Source organism: Lemur catta, chromosome 14 (assembly GCF_020740605.2).
Source record: "Lemur catta isolate mLemCat1 chromosome 14, mLemCat1.pri, whole genome shotgun sequence".
In the NCBI taxonomy this organism is placed as follows: Eukaryota; Metazoa; Chordata; class Mammalia; order Primates; family Lemuridae; genus Lemur; species Lemur catta.
In genome coordinates this window covers 50,325,094-50,331,030 of record NC_059141.1, presented here as the reverse complement: position 1 = coordinate 50,331,030, position 5,937 = coordinate 50,325,094, and the positions used below count along the sequence as shown (strand labels likewise).

Here is a 5,937-nt window from a genome sequence, read left to right as displayed (position 1 = left end):
TCAAGGCAAGGCTGAGCGCTGAATGGCTGTGGAACAGAGGCAGATGTCCTCCCCCTCAAGCAGCTGTTTAGGGGCTGTCACCCCTTTTGTTAGCTCTTCCTAGGGCAACCCTAAAAGGCAAATGCCTGACCATTTCATCTGCCTTGGGGCCACAAATTTGGAAAAGGCACATTTGCTCATGGGTCTGACTTCAAGTTAGTTTTAATAAGCTGATGGGAAAGGGGGGTTGGGAGGGAGGCTGGCTGGTTTTGTTCGAGGGGGTTAGGTTTTTGTTAAAATTGTGACCCTCCTCATTGCCTGTAGAAATGTGTTGACAAACCAGCTGGTGCTGGCTGGAGGCTGGGCACAGTCCAGGATCACAGCAGAAACGGGGTGAGGTTTACACTACAAATAAATTGAAGAGGAAACAGATAATCTGTCAGGACAAAGCATATTGAACTTTTGGGACCCAAGCCCTAGATTGTGTTGTTATAAAAAGACTTGGCTGCTGTGATCTTAAAAAATCAAAAGCACTGAAAAACATGATCTTAATCGGTAGGAAAAAACACAGGTTACAAGGTTCCTAGGCACCCCAAGTCTCGCCTGCCTGACTTTGAATGCCTCCATGGCTTGGGCTGGAGTCCCCTTGGGAAAACAGAAAACAATAGCTCCCTTTCCGTGTTTTCTGGTTTTCTTTGCAGTTGGATTTAGTGGTGGTGCTGCAGGATGCCCTGGCCATTGATGTCTTCTCACAGCAAATAAAGCAGTTTTCCTGGGCTGTATAGTGGTGCAGTACACTGGAAAAGCAGGTTGCTGTCATTATAGACCAGGGTGGTGGGGTGGAATCCCACTTACTGGCTGGATTCTTGGACAAGTTACCTATTTTCTATCTAAAATTAATGATAATACCTCCTATCTTAAATGATTGCGATGAAAATTACAAACTAAGTACCTGGGCATAGTAGGCATTTAAAAAATGTTAGTTCTTCTTCCCTTAGGTTGGGAGGAGGCCATAATATCCCATAGTTCTGAAGATTTACCAAACTTTGCCATTTTTTCCCACTATCTCAATCCTGGTTTTTTGGCACTTAGGAGACAGATCCTAGTTACCATTGCTCTCCCATTTCAGTACTATCTTAGAAAGCCCCTGGTCTTCTAGGGTTACCACAGTTGCTGAATAAAGAGTTTGGGAAGGTGTTGATAAAATGCCCACCAATAAGACAATACCTGTCTCCAGACTTTTGAAGGTTAAAATGTTTCCCACACTCCTGGGCAGCTCCTCCAGTGGGATTTGCTTCCTGCAGCGCATTCAAGCTGGGTCAATATTAGCCCTGTGCTGAAAGCAAGTCAACAACAGCCCAGGACTGTTAGTTAACCCAATAGTAATGCTATTTAGGAGGAAGAATCCAAATTTCCAGATGATAGGTGTAAGAGTTGTAGAAAAGGGCCAATAATTTTAGCTTAGAAGAAAACGTTTTCCTAACTTTTGAGGGAATTACTGACAGGTCAGCCTTTTCAAACCAATGGCCCCAAACATAAGAAGCTGCTGGGTATGTGTGTTAAATGACATATATATTTTATGCATTTTTGTGTTTACATTCAATATTTAGCTATATAAAATGGAGAAGATAAACCTTAGTTTCCTAATAATGAACCTAAATTTAACCACATCTTGGAAACCATTTAATGCCATTTCTACATGACCCTACAAGCACAGAAAGGTAATGCACAAAGATGTTCAATCCAGAATTGTTCATAATAGCCCAATCTGGAAACCAACTCAGTGTCCATTAGTCAGGAACTAATTATTAATATAAAACATACCTACAATGGACTATTGTGTAGACATTAAAAATAATGATGTGCAGGGCATGGTGGCTCATGCCTATAATCCCAACACTTTGGGAGGCAGAGGTAGGAGGATCACTAGAGTCAAGGAGTTCAAGACCAGTCTGGGAAACATAGCAAGACCCCATCTCAACAACAAAAAACAATTTTTAATTAGCCAGGCATAGTGCACACCTGTAGTCCCAGCTACTTGGGAGGCTGAGGTGAGATTGCTTGAGGCCAGGAGTTCAAGACTACAGTGAGCTATGATCATGCCACTACACTCCAGCCTGGGCAACAGAGCAAGATTCTGTCTCTGAAATAAACAAACAAATAAGTAAATAGAATGATGTAGATCTGTATCTATTGAAAACAAATGTGCTCTTTTTCCTCTTCCAGGGATGCTGTCTGGAGGCACTCAGAATGGCCCGGCATTTGACATACTGTGGTCGGCTTTCCTACAATACAGCTTCTAACAACTAGGCTGTCCCCTGGTAATGGAATTATGTACCTTTATACCAAGAAGGTTGGGACAGCACCAAAATCTGCATGTGGCGTGTGCCCAGGCGGACTTGGAGGGCTTCATGCTGTGAGACCTAATGTTCCTATGAGGTTCTCTAAATCAAAAAGGCATGTCAGCAGAGCCTGTGGGGGTTCCATGTGTGCTGAATGTGTTCATGACAGGATCAAGCATGCTCTCCTCATGAGCAGAAAATCGTTGTGAAAGTGTTGAAGGCACAAGCAGAGAGTCAGAAAGCTAAATAAGAAAATGAAGCTCTTTTAAGTAATAAAAATTAAAATGCTTAAAAAAAACCCAGTGTGATACACTATGTATTAGTGGGTGAGAAAAGCTTATTATAAATGATCATGTATAATATGATCCCATTTGGGAGGAAGTATAGTACAGCAGTGCTCAAACTTTCTGCTGTCAGGAGCCCTTTACACTAAAAAATTCTTGAGGACCCCAAAGAACTTTTGTTTATATGAGTTATATATATACTGATCTTTACTGTATCAGTAAAGATCAATAAACTACTTTTAACATTTTTATTAATTTATTTAAAAATAATAATTGCCCATTTCATATTAAAAATATTTTATGAAAAACAATTATATTTTCCCCAAAGAACTCAGTTAAAAGAGTGGCACTATTTTACATTTTTATAAATCTCTTTACTGTCTGGCTTAGAAGACGACAGGTAGATTCTCCTATCAGCTTCTGCCTTATGGCGAGCGTATCAGTCTGCTGGAGCTGCTTTAACAGAATATCATAGATGAGGTGGCTTCAGCAACAGAGATTTATTTTCTCATAGTTCTGGAGGCTAGAAGTTCAAGATCAAAGTGTTAGTAGGTTTGGTTTCTCCTGAGGCCTCCTTGGCTTGCAAGACAGCCACCTCCTCACTGTCCTCGCATGGTTCCTCCACTGTGCATGCACTAGTTTGGCGCCTCTGTGTGTGCCCAAATTTCCTCTTCTTGTAAGGACACCAGTGAGATTGGATTAGGGCCCACCGGAGCAGCCTCATGTTAACTTAATCACCTCTTTAAAAGTCCTATCTCCAAATAAACAGTCCCATTCTAAGGTACTGGGGGTAGGGTTTCACATGTAAATTCTGGGGAGGACACAATTCAGCCCACAGCAGCAGGTATAAATGAAAATAGCTAGTAAGATTACAGGAGAAGTACTGAGAGTGAACTGGGTTAAACTCTGAAAACATACATATTTATACCCTAAACCTACCAACTTACAAAATTCTGGAAAACAAAAATATACAAGCACACATTCCATTAACCGTCAGAGTGATGATGGTCACCACATCACGTAGCCTCGGGAAAGCTCCACTGAACATTCGTGAGAGAATATGAGAGAAAAAGGCAAATAATACCTTGGTGTTTTTATGAAAATAGTTTGGACCTCATCAACCTTATCTAAAAGGTTCTCGGAGGCTCCTAGGAGCACAAAGACCACACTTTGAAAACTGCTGGTACGAGGTGTATGACCTTAGGCAAATTTCTGAACCCTGTTAAGCCTCAGTTTGTAAAATGAGAATAATAATACCAATTTAAGTGGGCTGTTGGTTGTAAAGATTGAGTTAATGCATAAACTAGTGACAAATATGATCATTCCACTAGTATTAGCTGTTATTTGTGAAAAATTATTACACTTAATTTCTCATATTTGATATGTGCTTAAATGCATAGGGAGTAGTTAACTCTGGGTGATGAGATTTATTTTTTAAGCATTTAAATTGACATGTAACATGCATACTGATAAAAGCACAAAGCATAAATGTACAGTTTGATTATTTTTCACAAAGTAAACTTATTTTATCTTTGTTTTAAAAAAAGAACAACACTACTAATAAAACCCACCATAATAGCAGCTGCTGTCCTTACTTGTCCCAGCCATGGACTTTGACATGCAGGCTCCCTGTCATATCAAGGTGGAATCTACCTGAGTGTTCTGTAGGGTCAACTCAATACACCTCTGATGCCATCGGCTTCCCTTTAGGTCCAAGAAAAAGAACACAGTGCAAGAGCAAACCTGAACCGAATCTGTATCATTACGATGTCCAGTTTATGAAACTCTGGAGCTCACTTTTTTGTGTGTATTTTTCTGTCTTTGTTTGTTTGTTTGTTTCTTGTTTCTAGGGTTAGAGACGGGGTCTCACTGTGCTCAGGCTGGTGTCAAACCCCTGAGCTGCAGCTATCCACCCGCCTCAGCCTCCCAGAAAGCTAGGATTACAGGCGTGAGCCACCTCACCCAGCCTGGAGCTCACTTTTAAAATAATCATTGTAAGTAGCATTTATAACATGTCTACCATGCATATGGAGTTCACACGGGGTAACTTACTATGTCCCCATTACAATCTGGTGAGGGGGGCCCTGAATCTTGAAAAATTCTTTTAGTTCCACCAAAAATTATTTGCTCTCTACCACTGTTGCTTTTTCATAAAAATTCTACATCAAAACTACCTGTTGTCACCACCCCTTTCTACAATAGCAGTTAAGACTGTATTTCTTTTAGAGCTACACTGTCCCAAATATTTGTCTATAGACTTCTAAAAAGAAAATTTGGCCAGGCACAGTGGCTCATGCCTGTAATCTTAGCACTTTAGGAGGCCAACGTGGGAGGACAGATTGAGGCCAGGAGTTTGAGACTAGCCTGAGCAAGAGCAAAACCCCATTTCTATAAAAAATAGAAAAATCAGCTGTGTGTGGTGGCAAGTGCCTGTAGTCCCAGCTACTCAGGAGGCTGAGGCAGGAGGAACACTTGAATTCAGGAGATTGATCCCACAGTGAGCTACGATGACGCCACTACACTCTATCTAGCCTGAGCGACAGAGCGAGATCGTGTCTCAAAAAAAAAAAAAATTTTTTTAAAGAGGAATTAAAAAATTATTATTATTTTTTTTTTTAGTTTTGGGTCACCATCTTTATTTAAAGCATGAGATACTTACTCTTGAAATATTGGCTTTTTTTTTTCCTGAGGAGAGGGGAGGAGAGAGGGAGGAGGGTGGAATGGAGTGGGAGGAGGAGGAGGAAGGAGGAGGAAGGAGAATTAGGAAGAGAAAGAGGAAAAGGGAGCATAGGAAAGAAAGAAGAAAGGGAGGGAGGCTAAAAAAATTTTTGAACTCTACCAATACCTAACAATTTACACAATCTTAGAAAACACAAAAATATACAAGCATACATTCCAGAGGGATGATGTCACCAAGTCACATAGCCTCTGGAAAACTCTACTATACATTGTAAGAGAATGAGAATGAAAAAGGCACACAACTTGTGAAACATCGCAAGTTCTAAATAACAGAATTTTCAAAATTCTAAACAGAATTTTCAATTCTATTGAGAATTTAGTTATTGGATATATAAAGTTACATTTTCCAAAGACAAAACTTCAAAAAAATTTTCCTATAAACATAAGTCATAAATCTCTGACACCCAAAAGAGGACATCTTTAATGCCTGGCCAAGGCTGCCTCATGGCTCGTCAGAAACGAAACAGTGAGAGAGAGGCAGCACCAAGACATGAGGGCGTTAAACTCCACCGTCAGCTTCGAGATCAGTCCTAGCCCTGGGAGCACTCATTCCCACTCCCCACCTAACAATCTGAGATGAGGTAAAAATCTCA

The 5,937-nt window shown here is 40.6% G+C and overlaps 1 pseudogene; it reads left to right on the top strand.

Moving 5' to 3' along the window:
* The first annotated feature begins 572 nt into the window (after positions 1-572).
* On the top strand, positions 573-2,571 carry LOC123650381 (annotated as a pseudogene).
* The last annotated feature ends 3,366 nt before the right edge of the window (positions 2,572-5,937 follow it).